Source organism: Triticum urartu, chromosome 7A, assembly GCF_056163025.1.
Source record: "Triticum urartu cultivar PI428250 chromosome 7A, HENAU_Tu73, whole genome shotgun sequence".
Taxonomy (NCBI): Eukaryota; Viridiplantae; Streptophyta; class Magnoliopsida; order Poales; family Poaceae; genus Triticum; species Triticum urartu.
Window position 1 is genome coordinate 624,680,768 of NC_141879.1, and position 15,120 is coordinate 624,695,887.

The 15,120-nt window shown below is 44.4% G+C and overlaps 1 long non-coding RNA gene across 1 annotated transcript; it reads left to right on the forward strand.

Moving 5' to 3' along the window:
* Positions 1-5,885: 5,885 nt before the first annotated feature.
* LOC147960765 (uncharacterized) lies at positions 5,886-6,613 on the forward strand. The gene is made up of 3 exons (XR_015609757.1): positions 5,886-5,989; positions 6,098-6,155; positions 6,243-6,613. It is a non-coding gene; the product is annotated as an uncharacterized LOC147960765 (long non-coding RNA).
* Positions 6,614-15,120: the final 8,507 nt, after the last annotated feature.

Below are 15,120 nucleotides of genomic sequence, written 5' to 3' on the forward strand. Positions count from 1 at the left end.
CCATAACTTACCTTTGCTAAACTCTCCACGCCCCCTAATATTCAACCAGGTGGGTCCCCTCCCTTGATTTCCTCCAACCAAAGAAATCTATATGTAGATATATGTCCGGGTTGTTACGATCCCTATAAATAGGGATCCTTTGAAACCTCGTAGATCATAGTTCGTCCTTCCGCGCCGCCCAAACCAGCAAGACAGAAGGACGGAGCAACCCAGGAATCCAGCAAGACCGAACGACGGAGCCAAACATGGATCCTCTGGTAACTCCCCACGATCTCAGCCGCTGCTATTTTTCGTGCCAAAATCTTCCTCGCATGATCTCTTGCTGCGACCCCACTCGTTGTTTGCATATTCATGTAACTCCGCACATTTTTAAACAAATTAAGTTGGGGGGCGTTAGGGGAGGGCGCTAGGATTTGTTTCCTACCAGATTGGCAGTTCATTGATTAATTCCAGGCTAAATCTTAGCGTCTGGTCTTGTCGATGCCAATTAGTGCAGCAGGCGCTTGCCTTCTTTTTTTCCTTCCGCACGAGTCATGGAAGGCATCGATGGCCCATGTTTTAATTCCATACTACAGACCATGATTAGCGCCTAGAGTTGAGGAGACCACGGTTGGATAGGTTTTTATTTTCCAATGATTACCTTAGATGACCGTTCAAACGTAACCAAGCTGAATCACATGATAGTATTTGCACATACATGGAACTCAGCATGCTTGTACCTCATGCAGTAGCGTAGAGCACAATTTTTATGTTGGTATATATAAGCTGTATTCGTCTGTATGAGTGTTTAAATTGTATACCATGCTGAATCTAATCACACTTGCACATCCATTGAACCCAGGATGCTTCTTTGCCGCCATATGAGGAGTTCATAAACGGATTAAACACGCAGCAAAGGATGTACATCCAGTTGATAGGGTTGGGTGGACTTCTCAAGACACCTAGCATCAAAATTAGACGTGTACTCTGCCTGGCCATTGCTAATTCATATGATGCAGAGCAGGATGCCTTTATCATCAATGGGAGACCATGTAGGATCACATTAGAAGATGCAGCGCATATAATAGGCATGCCCTACCATGGGAAGAAGCACGTCCCTTCAAATCTTGATGATAATATGGAGTTGTGGAAGAAACTGAAAGACCGTAATGACACCAAAATAACTTTCAAAGGATTGCTAGCCAAGATGAAAGTCGACAGCACACCAAATTTTGTCAGACCATTTGTGTTGTACACCATAGGCAAATATGTATGCCGAACAAAAGAGGAGTATGTGGATAACAAATATATTGGGACTGTTAGAAACATTGAGACGATAAAGGGCACAAATCTTGGACAGCTAACGCTTGACTATCTTATGGATAGCGTGAAGAATTTTGTAAATGGTGAGGCAATTCTGGAGGGGAATCTACCTCTGCTGCAGGTAATTCGTAGTAGTACAATTATCAGTTTCCTAACATACATTACATAATGTACGGGAATGTTTGTAAACTGCTTTTGTTGTCATGCAGACATGGTACTACGAGAAGTTCAGAGTGCACCACTTGGACTCTAGCATCTCATATGAATCAAGGTTAAGGCCACTGATCCAGAACTGGAGTGAGGAGAAGGCAAAAAAGGTTGACAATATAATCCAGAATAATTATCTGGGAGTTGGAGAGGTAAAATGTCAGCACATTGCCTGGATTATGTAACATATATATTTTCTAAATCATACTAACGACACTAAACTGCAGTACGTTGAGGACCTGATGAGGCCTTTCATTCCAACACGAGATGGTACGCTGGCCAAACCGAAGACTGGCGCTCAGGTAAATGAGTTACATAAGGCACAAATATATATTGTAACATTCCAACTAGTATGAAGTTATATGATTCTAACTGTTTCAAAGTCTCAGATTAAGGTACTCGTCGGACGTGTATTGACTGATTTGCAAGAAGTTGCCTCCCTCGTGCGGGAGTCCGGTACAGAACAAAACCATAGGATGTGCACCCTTGAAAAGAAAATGGATGAGTGCCTTAGGCGTACCCGTACAAATGGCAAGCTCATGGAGGACCTCATCAAAGAATTTAAGGTAAGCCTAGAATTATGAGATTAGTATATATAATTGGAAATTTACGTGTACAAGTTTTTTTCTAATTTAGTTTACTATCAAAACACCCCAGACTAACATGTATTTTTTAAAGAAAAAACACGATGGAATATTTCCAGAAGTGGACGACATACATCTATCTGACCTCGGGGCACCTTCACACCCAATGGAGGCCTCTGTTGAGAATGCTGAGCAGGCTTCTGACCAGGGGAAACAAAAGGATGTCACGGAGGTCGATGCTAAGCACGATTGTAAGCAGAGAATAAAAAATGATGACATGGAGCCCCCCATGAAGAACCTTGATGAAGATTTTGACGTATGCATGTTAACTTAATTATGAAACAATCATTGTCGTTTCAGAAATAACATTTGATCTTCCACGTACAGGATGAAGCATTCGAAAGAGCTGCTGCAAATATCAAATAGGATCTCAGTGGTATTCATAAGCTTTTGAAAGAGGTGGATGATATCCAGGGAGCTCCTAGTTTTGATAACCAAATGCATTCCAAAGCCACCACAAGCCTTGAAGATTTCCAGGTGATGCACATTTTACCTATAATTGAGCAAGAATCTGCTAAAGGCTAACACACGGTTTATTTCATCTGACAGAATCCATTCAACAGACAGAGTAAGCAGCACTCTGTGAAGGCTACGGGATCGCGAGATCCTGAAGAGCCCCGTGCCTTCACAGATGATGACAACCATGATGAATCCTTTGAAAAGCAGCAACAAGTAAGTGTGGTTGGATCGACGCCACCAAATCATGGGGGCGAAAAGAAAAGGGTGGTATTGCAATTATTTAAGGATGGTGAGTATGCTTCGTACGACACTGAGAAGAAAAAAGGGAAAAAAAGACTCCATCAGAGTGTACAAATGATTCCGAGGACACGAACAGTAAAAAGAGGAAAATCGGCTCTAGCAACTTAAAAAAGAGGTCAGAAGTTCCTGAAACCCAGAGGGACCAGCTAGACGTGGTTCGACAGGATTTCGTGGCGTCACTGATCAACACTACAAATCGTGAAAAACAAATGGTGTTAGTTGATGACATTGTCGTGCTATCAAAGCATTTGCAATGCCTCACCCATAAAGATGAATCTGAAGATGGCGTATGGTTGGGTGACGAAGTAAGATAGTATTTCACAATTTTGTTTATGAAGTTTCATTTTTGTACAATACAATTAACTTGATTATTGTTGTAGATGGTTGATGTTGCGATCCAGCTCATGCGTAATGGTCAACCAATTGACACAAGGGACGGCCAACTGGTTTACATTGAGAGGGTGGCCGGCGTCGCTAAGCTCGAAAGAGATGGTAGGATAGAGGAGTGCTACGAGGACGCTTTGGCAGGCATTCCTGGAACAACACAAGGAACCACCTACCTGAAACATGATATGGTATATTAAGCTGACGTAGAACAGATTTTTTTATTACTATGCACGTTGATCTAATTATCTGTGCACTCCAGGTTTTCCTACCTATGAAAAGTTTATACACCCACTGGTTCCTTGTGGTCGTAAACCCCATAAGGAAGGACATTCAGGTTCTTGATTCACTTTTCCACTGTATGATACCCAAAGAAGTAAATAACATGCTGAGAATTTCAACATATTTAACTATAAGAAAGGATTTAACATCGTATGTAAGTATTAGTCGTAGGAAACTTCTCATCCCATTGGGATTGCAGGTACGTGGGATGAAAGCACATTTGAGAGCAGCGATGCGATTCAATGGGATTGAAAGCAATGCATGGGAAGACATTAACGTGACGCAATGGTCAGTACGGAATATTAATGTGCCAAAAATCTGATGAGACGTCAGTCAACAATATTAGCTTTTATTTTTATTTTACATTGTTAATATCTGAAATGCTGATCTAACAACATAAAATGTTGCAGTTCTTGTAGTGCACTGTACATGCTCAGGAACATCGAATTATTTATGGGAGTAAAACTAAGGTTGCAATATGACGAAGTACGTAAAGTAACACCTCAAATTTTGTCATTTTCTGAAACATATGGAACGATACTAACATATCCTAGCATGTAGGCCTACATCGACAAATTCAAAAGAGAGCTACCTGTTGTGCTTGTCGATTCACCCTACAACAAAATGAAATACGGGACTAGGTTCAGGCAGTACCATGCTAGGCAATCGGATGTAGCTGCGGTTGAAGACGACGAGGATGCAAGCAGTTAGTCCAGCATTGTGGTTCATTCTTACATGTGGAGTGTACACTTGGCCATAAAGCGATAGAGTAAGGTGTGGTTGGGTTTTAGTCCCGAAGAAGGTTTCCTAGCCGTGTTATTAGTCCATTGCACATGAGTCAAGTTGTAAAACTTCAATAATATTGGTTACTATATTTTGCTTGAAATAAATTTGGTCTCTACGGGATCTCGTAGAAATCTATATTTGCTTTTTACTACCATGTGACAATAATGGTGCCTGGGGCAACCCTAGAAGAATAATGGATTATGATATGCCTATTTTCATACGAGAGAAAAATTTATTAAAGCATGAGCATAGCCTCACAACAGAAGTCAAAAATACTGCCTGATTCAACACGCAATCCCAGCTATGTCTTGTAGGCAGGCCGCAAAGCCAAAAAATAGAGCATAGGATAACATGAGTAAAAGCACGTACCATAGGGGGCCTCTGCAGGTGCTGCAACGCTGAATTGAAGCGATCACCTTCAGGAGCACAGTGGTGTGGACATGGTACATCCATCCTGCCTCAGGGAATCACATAGCATGTTCTGTCATAGCCCTGCAAAACAGAGGAAAAATTACTACTTGTACTAACCTTGTCAAGTGTGTGCATGTAACAAATGTTGGACATAACTAAACACGGAAGAATGAAATGCAACATATGGAAGAATCGAATGCTCATTCCTTTCTCTCTGCTTTTTGCGAGGACCATTACTCTCCCTTTAACAAGGCTAAAACATCATAATAAGACTTAACAGCAATCTTGAAAAGGTGGATATCCCATGTGAATCTAATTTTTCATATAAAGCACATGCCAAGTCTGTTGATCCCAGTCCAGCAATTGCATAAGAAGAAGCGAGCATCATAAATATTGAGCAACGTAAGCTATGAATTGTTTATAGTACATTCCAAAATTAATAGCTTATCATCTCCATTGATCTCCAAATCTCACCGATCAGCCAAATTGAAAGAATACATGTTGAATGCAACGATTGAACATTCGTAGATCAAGCAGTCGGGGGTGGACGAATGGGGCTGGCCGTCGAGGCCGGCGGCCGGCTTCATCTAGTCCTACAGAACATGATCCATACCCAACCACCTTGCCATCGGACGAGATGCATGGCCAGATAGACACTAGTAGAAAACAGGGCTTTGGTCCAGGCCGGGTCAGCCCATTAGTCCCGGTTCAGTCCAGAACCGAGACCAATGGGGGCATTGGTCCCGGTTTGTGAGCCCAGGGGGCCGGCCGGGCCACGTGGGCCATTGGTCCCGGTTCATCTGGACCTTTTGGTCCCGGTTGGTGGGATGAACCGGGACCAATGAGCCTCGCTCCTGGCCCACCACCATTGGTCCCGGTTGGTGGCTTGAACCGGGACCAAAGGCTCCCCTTTAGTCCCGGTTCATGCCACCAACCGGGACCAATGAAGTGCCTATATATACCCCCTCGCGTAAGAGTAGAGAACACTGCTCTGTTTTTTTCTGGCCGAGGGGGAAAGGGCTTGGTGGTGCTCTAGCTCACCTCCTATGCACACAAGGTGTTCGATGGAATGCCCGAGCCACACTACATAAGCTTTCTCCTCTCCAAGCTCCATTTTCCACAATATTTGTCTAGGTTTAGCGGTCCGTCACGCCCCGTCCCCGTCTTCACCGTCGTCGATCACCCGCGCCGAGCTCATCGCCGGCACCACCGAGGTGAGCCTCTTGTTCTTATCTTATTTCTGAAAGGAAAAATATTCTTACTTGTATGTTTACATAGATACTTGTATTATTTTCTTGCTTTTATTATTGCATCTTATATAGTGCGATGGTTTTGGTATCCGCCCCCGTCGGCCCTCGTCCTGTCTATGATTCGGATGTGGTATATATATTATCTTTATAACTATTGGTTCATTTATTGTTTATGAAAATTATGCCGACCAACGTGACATAGATTTTATTTATGTAGGATGTATGTGAATCGGAAATGCCAACCGACCCTATTGTCGAGAGGTTAAATTTAGTTGAAGAAGAAAACAATTTGTTGAAGGAAAAAATAAAAAAAATTGAGGAGGAGAAGATGATATTGGAGTTGCATGTTGCGGATGTCGTCGATGATCACAAGATCAAGATGGATGCAATGCGCTTGAAGATTAGAAAGATTAGAAAATATGCTATTCATACCGAGGCTTGGTATCATTATGCCGTTGGATCAATTGTTACCTTGGTTGCGATTATGATCGCATTTGTTTTCGCATTGAAATGTTTTATATAGTTTCAATGTATGGTTTAATTAATTAGATGCTCTGGAGAGCTATATGTTGTTAGATGAGAACTATGTATGCACTTTGGTTTTAATGTGATGATGAACTTCTATTAATTTGGACACTTAATTATATATAATGGACGCAGATGAACCGGCAATGGATGTACGGTGACAGACACACCTGCGAGTACGTTAAGGGCGTGCATGAGTTTCTCGATGCGGCTGAGGCAAACAAGCAGAATGGTTTTATGTGTTGTCCATGCACTGAATGTGGGAATACGAGGTCTTACTCTAACCGGAAAATCCTTCACTCCCACCTGCTTTACAAGGGTTTCATGCCACACTATAATGTTTGGACGAGGCACGGAGAAATAGGGGTTATGATGGAAGACGGCGAAGAAGAAGAGTACGATGACAACTATGTGCCCCCTGAATACGGTGATGCTGCAACGGGGGGAGCTGGTGAAGATCAAGAGGAACCAGACAATGTGCCCAATGATGTTGCAACGGGTGAAGCTGCTGAAGATCAAGAGGAACCAGATGATGTGCCCGGTGATGATGATCTCCGCCGGGTCATTGTCGATGCAAGGACGCAATGCGAAAGTCAAAAGGAGAAGCTGAAGTTCGATCGCATGTTAGAGGATCACAAAGAAGGGTTGTACCCCAATTGCGAAGATGGCAACACAAAGCTCGGTACCGTACTGGAATTGCTGCAGTGGAAGGCAGAGAATGCTGTGGCTGACAAAGGATTTGAGAAGCTACTGAAAATATTGAAGAAGAAGCTTTCAAAGGATAACGAATTTCCCGGCAGTACATACGCAGCAAAGAAGGTCGTATGCCCTCTAGAATTGGAGGTGGAGAAGATACATGCATGCCCTAATGACTGCATCCTCTACCGCGGTGCATACAAGGATCTGAATGCATGACCGGTATGCGGTGCATTGCAGTATAAGATCAGACGAGATGACCCTGGTGATGTTGACGGCGAGCCCCCCAGGAAGAGGGTTCCTGCGAAGGTGATGTGGTATGCTCCTACAATACCACGGTTGAAACGTCTGTTCAGAAATGAAGAGCATGCCAAGTTGATGCGATGGCACAGTGAGAACCGAAAGAAAGATCGGAAGTTGAGAGCACCCGCTGACGGGTCGCAGTGGAGAAAAATCGAGAGAAAGTACTGGGATGAGTTTGAAAGGACCCAAGGAATGTATGGTTTGCTTTAAGCGCGGATGGCATTAATCCTTTCGGGGAGCAGAGCAGCAATCACAGCACCTGGCCCGTGACTCTATGTATGTATAACCTTCCTCCTTGGATGTGCATGAAGCGGAAGTTCATTATGATGCCAGTTCTCATCCAAGGCCCTAAGCAACCCGGCAACGACATTGATGTGTACCTAAGGCCATTAGTTGAAGAACTTTTACAGCTGTGGAATGGAAACGGTGTACGTACGTGGAATGAGCACAGACTGGAGGAATTTAACCTTAAGGCGTTGCTGTTCGTGACCATCAACGATTGGCCCGCTCTCAGTAACCTTTCAGGACAGACAAACAAAGGATACCACACATGCACACACTGTTTAGATGACACTGAAAGTATATACATGGACAAATGCAGGAAGAATGTGTACCTGGGCCATCATCGATTTCTTCCGACCAACCATCAATGTCGAAAGAAAGGCAAGCATTTCAAAGGCGAGGCAGATCACCGGAAGAAGCCCGCCATGCGTGCCGGTGATCACGTACTTGCTATGGTCAATGATTTACACGTAATCTTTGGAAAGGGTCCCGGTGGACTAACTGTTCCGAATGACGCTGAGGGACACGCACCCATGTGGAAGAAGAAATCTATATTTTGGGACCTACCCTACTGGAAAGACCTAGAGGTCCGATCTTCAATCGACGTGATGCACGTGAAGAAGAACCTTTGTGTGAACCTGCTAGGCTTCTTGGGCGTGTATGGGAAGACAAAAGATACACCTGAGGCACGGGAGGACCTGCAACGTTTGCACGAAAAAGACGGCATGCCTCCGAAGCAGTATAAAGGTCCTGCCAGCTATGCTCTTACGAAAGAAGAGAAAGAAATCTTCCTTGAATGCCTGCTCAGTATGAAGGTCACGACTGGCTTCTCCTCAAATATAAAGGGAATAATAAATATGCCAGAGAAAAAGTTTCAGAACCTAAAGTCTCATGACTGCCACGTGATTATGACGCAACTGCTTCCGGTTGCATTGAGGGGGCTTCTACCGGAAAACGTCCGATTAACCATTGTGAAGCTATGTGCATTCCTCAATGCAATCTCTCAGAAGGTGATCGATCCAGAAATCGTACCAAGGCTAAGGAGTGATGTGGCGCAATGTCTTGTCAGTTTCGAGCTGGTGTTCCCACCATCCTTCTTCAATATCATGACGCACGTCCTAGTTCATCTAGTCAACGAGATTGTCATCCTGGGGCCCGTATTTCTACACAATATGTTCCCCTTTGAGAGGTTCATGGGAGTCCTAAAGAAATATGTCCGTAACCGCGCTAGGCCAGAAGGAAGCATCTCCATGGGCCATCAAACAGAGGATGTTATCGTGTTTTGTGTTGACTTCATTCCTGGCCTTAAGAAGATAGGTCTCCCTAAATCGCGGTATGAGGGGAGACTGACTGGAAAAGGCACTCTTGGAAGAGACTCAATAATATGCAGGGACGGATATTCTTGGTCTCAAGCACACTACACAGTTCTACAGAACTCTACCTTGGTGACCCCATATGTCGATGAACACAAGAACAGTCTGCGCTCCAAACACCCGGAGCAGTGTGACAACTGGATTACATGTGAACACATCAGGACTTTCAGCAGTTGGTTGGAAACACGTCTCAGAGGTGACAACACTGTTTGTGATGAGTTGTACTTGTTGTCCAGGGGACCATCTTTGACTGTATTGACTTACAAAGGATACGAGATAAATGGGAATACATTTTACACGATCGCCTAAGATCAAAAGAGCACCAACCAAAACAGCGGTGTCCGCTTTGATGCAGCAACCGAGAGCGGAAAGGACACATATTATGGTTACATAGTGGACATATGGGAACTTGACTACGGACCTGATTTTAAGGTCCCTTTGTTTAAGTGCAAATGGGTCAATCTGTCAGGCGGCGGGGTACAGGTAGACCCACAGTACGGAATGACAACAGTGGATCTGAAAAATCTTGGGTACACTGACGAACCGTTCGTCCTAGCCAATGATGTGGCACAAGTTATATATGTGAAGGACATGTCTACCAAACCGAGAAAAAGAAAAGATAAGGAAGCGAATACATCATACGATGAGCCAAAGCGCCACATAGTTCTTTCAGGAAAAAGGGACATCCTGGGAGTGGACGGCATGACAGACATGTCTGAAGATTATGAAAAGTTTCATGAAATTCCTCCCTTCAATGTCAAGGCTGACCCAAGCATCCTGATAAACAATGAAGATTATCCATGGTTACGGCGCAATAAGCAAATGACACAAGCGAAGAAAACGTGAAGACTTTCTCCTGCAACTATTATGATGATACCATGCCAACTTTGTAACACACGAACATGCTACTAACATAAAGTTTATAATTTTTTCTAAAACTGATGGCACTAACAGAAAGTTTATAATTTTTTCTAAAACTGATGGCACTAACAGAAAGTTTATAATTTTTCTGACCTAAAAGCAAAAAGAATTAAAAAATGCAAAAAACAAAAGAAAATAAATAATGCAAAATACAAAAAAACTGGAAAAGTAAAGTTAATCACAAACTTGTGAATCCAACAATTTTCAAAGAATTCAAATTTTAACTATTCAAATTTGAAAACTAATGGCACTAACAGAAAGTTTATAATTTTGCTCCTCGCCCCTGGCCCATGACCATTAGTCCCGGTTTGTGCCACAAACCGGGACTAAAGGGTTGGTCCTCGTTGCGGGCAGAGTTTAGTCCCACCTCGCCAACCGAAGGGGGCTCACACCGGTTTATAAGCCCTTCCCTCTCTGCCTTGTTGATCTCCTCTCAAAGTGAAAATAGATGCCCTAATAGAGAAAAGTTTAACCTAAATTCATAGTGAATTTCTCTGAAATTCATAGAAATTTACTATGAATTTAGGTTGAATTTTCTCTATAAGTGTATCTATTCTCATTTTTTAGTAAGTTAATCACAAACTTGTGATTCACACAAAGTTTAAAGAATTCAAATTTTAACTATTCAAATTTGAAAACTAATGGCACTAACAGAAAGTTTATAATTTTTCTAAAACTAATGGCACTAATAGAAAGTTTATAATTTTGCTAACCTAAAAGCAAACAGAATTAAAAATTAAAGCAAAAAACAAAAGAAAATAAATAATGCAAAAAACAAATCAAAAAATCAGGAAAAAAACTATTTTTATAGTAAAGTTAATCACAAAATAAAATAAATAAAGCAACAAAGAAAACAAAAAAACAAAAAAAGTGTTTTCAAATTTGAAAACTAATGGCACTAACAGAAAGTTTATAATTTTTCTAAAACTAAAATAAAAAAGAATAAAAAAATAAAGCAAAAAACAAAAGAAAATAAATAATGCAGAAAACAAAAGAAAAAAACTGGAAAAAATAGCAACAATAAGTATTTTGTTGTAAGTAGAAACAAAATAAAATAAATAAAGCAACAAAGAAAACAAAAAAACAAAAAAAGTGTTTTCAAATTTGAAAACTAATGGCATTAACAACAAGTTTATAATTTTTCTAAAACTAAAAGCATAAAGAATTAAAAAATAAAGCAAAAAACAAAAGAAAATAAAATGAATAAAGCAACAAAAAAACTAAAAAAATGCCACCTACTGGGCCCCCACGGCCTGAATACGACTAGAAACCCATCCAAGGGACAGGATTCAGGCCCGCAGAGGCCCAGTAGGCCCACAGGCATAGCAATGACAATTAGGCCCGTAAGCCTGCAATGGAGAGAAGCTCAAGAGGGGTGCGACAGTGGGGCTTATAAACCACTGCGCACCCCTCTCAACTAGCGAGGTGGGACTAAACTTTCGACGCCGCAGCCGCACAAGGCCGTTGGTCCCGGTTGATGGCACCAACCGGGACTAAAGGGTGCATTGGTCACGATTCATGGCACAAACCGTGACCAATGCCCCCCTTTAGTCCCGGTTGGTGCCACCAACCGAGACCAAAGGCCGCCGCTTCCCGCCCTTTGGGCTGCTGAGAAGAGGCCTTTGGTCCCGGTTGGTGGCACCAACCGGGACTAAAGGGGGCATTGGTCACGGTTTGTGCCACGAACCGTGACCAATGCTCCGTCTATATAAGCCACCCTTGTGAAAATTTTGGTTCAGTTCTTCGGTCCCGCCCCGACGACGCTGCCAGGCTGCCCATGCTCGTCGTCGCCGCCCCGAGGTCGCCGTCGCCATCACCGCCCGCTCCTCGTCGCCGCCGCCGCCCGCTCCTCAAGCCTGCGCCGCCCCCGAGCCCTTGCCGCCCTCGAGCCCGCGCTGCCCCGGAGCTCGCCGTCATCCCCGAGCCCTCCTCCCTGATCTCACGCCGCCCCTCGAGCTCGCCGTCGTCCCCAAGCCCGCGCCGCCCCGAGCCGGTGCCGCCCCCGATCTCGCCGTCGTCCCCGAGCCCTCCTCCCCGAGCCCGTGCCGCCCTCGCCGCCCTCCTCCCCGAGCCATCCGCCGCCCTCGCCGCCGCCCCCGCCATCGCCCTCACCGGTCAACCTCGCTGCTGTGAGCCGCCGCCAGCCCGGTTTATCATTTTTTTTCATTTTTTTGTTCATATTTTTTTCATAGCATTATTTCCATGTATATATGTATGTGGCTATGTATGTATAGATGGATAGCATTTTTTCCATGTATGCATGTCATTGTCGATATACCCCCTCCCCGTTAACTTCGATAGGAGGGGGGGTCGATATAACCCTCCCCGATAACTTCGACATGAGGGGGGGGGTCGATATACCCCCTCCCTGATAACTTCGACATGAGGGGGGGTCGAGAACTAGTTTAGGGGGTCGAGGGTTGAGAACTAGTTTAGGGGGTCAAGGGTCGAGAATGTCGGACATTCATGAGAGAGGCGAGGAAGAAGGGGAAGAAGAGGGAGAAGAAGAGGAGAGGAAGAAGAGGAAGTCTTCTCCTCTATTCTTTCTTCTCTTCTTTTTTCTTCTTCTTCCTATATGTATTAGTTTTTTTATTTAGGTTGTTAATTAGTAGATATTAATTTTGTTCATATATGTATGGATGCATGTGATATGTATGTATTTATCGGGTAAGTCGTTGTCGATATACCCCCTACCCGATAACTTCGACATCAGGGGGTCGAGAGGGGGTCTAGGGTCGCCGAGGGGTCGAGGGTCGTCGAACATGAGAGGAAGAAGAGGATAAAAAAAGAAGAGGAAGAAGAAAAAAAGAGGAGAAGAGAGAATATAGGAATTCTTCTCCTCTATTCTTTCTTCTCCTCTTTTTTTTCTTCTTCTTCCTCTTTTTTTATCGGGAACGAGGGTCGTCGAGGGTCGCCGAGCGGTAGAGGAAACCCTAAATAGCAAGTATCGTCGGTGTGAGATACATGTGGCCGTCGGTGTCGGACAGTACATCCACGTCCCACAAGTGACGCGGGCTTCGACGCCCACGTCACTTGTGGGACGTGGATGTAGTGTCCGACACCGACAGCCACATGTATCTCACACCCACGATACTTGCTATTTAGGGTTTCCTCTACCGCTCGGCGACCCTGACCCTCGACGACCCTCGTTCCCGATAAAATAAAGAGGAAGAAGAAGAAAAAAAAGAGAAGAAGAAAGGTGTGAGATACATGCGGCCGTCGGTGTCGGACAGTACATCCACGTCCCACAAGTGACGCGGGCTTCGACGCCCACGTCACTTGTGGGACGTGGATGTAGTGTCCGACACCGACGGCCACATGTATCTCACACCCACGATACTTGCTATTTAGGGTTTCCTCTACCGCTCGGTGACCCTCGACGACCCTCGTTCCCAATAAAAAAAGAGGAAGAAGAAGAAAAAAAGAGGAGAAGAAAGAATAGAGGAGTAGAGAAGAAATAATAGATGAGTTCTTACTCCTCTATTCTTTCTTCTCCTCTTTTTTTCTTCTTCTTCCTCTTCTTTTTTCATCCTTGAAGCGTTGTTGAGGCCACCCCAAACCCTAGAGAAGCAGCGTCGAGGCCACCCCAAACCCTAGAGAAGCAGCATCGAGGCCACTAATTAATATTAGTTCTATGTTTGCCACTAATATATCCATCTGTCATGTTTGAATAATAATTGCCATGTTGTCAATATTTGTAGAAACTATGGACACCGCCCGAGACGAAGTACAAGAAGAGTTGTTGGGGGACATAATCGCACGAGGAAGTGATGTCGTCTGCTCGTTGTTTCTCAACGACACCGATGGTCTGGAAGCAGCTGTCTATGATTATGATGGCTCTGGTGACCTAATGCCGGTGCAAGAAGGAGACCGTGAGGACGGCTCCGGTGACCCAATGCCGGTGCAAGAAGGAGACCGTGAGGACGGCTCCGGTGACCCAATGCCGGTGCAAGAAGGAGACCGTGATGACGTCTCCGGTGACCGAACTGAGTCCGGCCAGGTATATATATTAGTTAAGCTTCTGCTGACTAGCTAATTGATGCATTCATTGTTTTGGTATGTACACATATTAATTAAGTCTTTCTTCTTTTTTCTAGCCCTCCGGATCGAGCATAACTTCGGTAAAGAGACGAGGCCCGAAGAAAAAGTTGAGTTCGGATGAAAAGTTTGAGATCATAGCAATCGCGCCCGACGGCCAACCGATTGAACCCCTCCGGACAAAGAGCGCATTTGTTGCTCAGTGCGGGGGTTTGGTTAGGGAGAAGATCCTGATCAGCATCCAGCAATGGTTAAAGCCGGCTACAGAAGACCCTGAGGTGTCTTATGTCAATGATATGCAGAAAAATGATCTTTGGACTGAGCTGAAGTCAAATTTCACCCTACCGCCAGAGGATGATCCAGAGAAGCCGGTTAAAGAGCAATAAATCAAGTCTTTTGCTCTTAAGAGGATGGCAGAACTATTCAGGAGGTGGAAGAAAGAGCTGAATAAGTTTGTCGAAAATAAAGAGACACCAGAATTCAAGGGCATATATGAGAAGATCAGAGATCACTGGCCCGCTTTTTTGTGGCCCACAAGACATCGAAAAAGAGTAAGAAGATGTCGGCGACAAACAAGCAAAATGCTGCGAAGAAGAAGCATCACCATCGCACGGGGTCAGGTGGCTACCTCGTAGCCCGGCCTAAGTGGGCCAAGACTGAGAATGATCTGGTTGATAAAGGGATCGAACCAGAGACAATTAACTGGCCAGACTGTTGCCGGACTTGGTTCTTCGGGGCTGGCGGAACCTTGGACCCTGTAACAGGGAAGTGCATTTGGACGAACGATCAAATGGACATACCACTCAGGAAGCTTCCGCAGTATATTGAAGCAGCGCAGCAAGGGACGTTCTTTCCAGACAGAGAGAACGACGAGCTCACAATGGCCCTCGGGAATCCTAAGCACCCTGGACGGACACGAGGCACGCCAGGCTCCATTCCATGGAAGGTTGGGTTTCC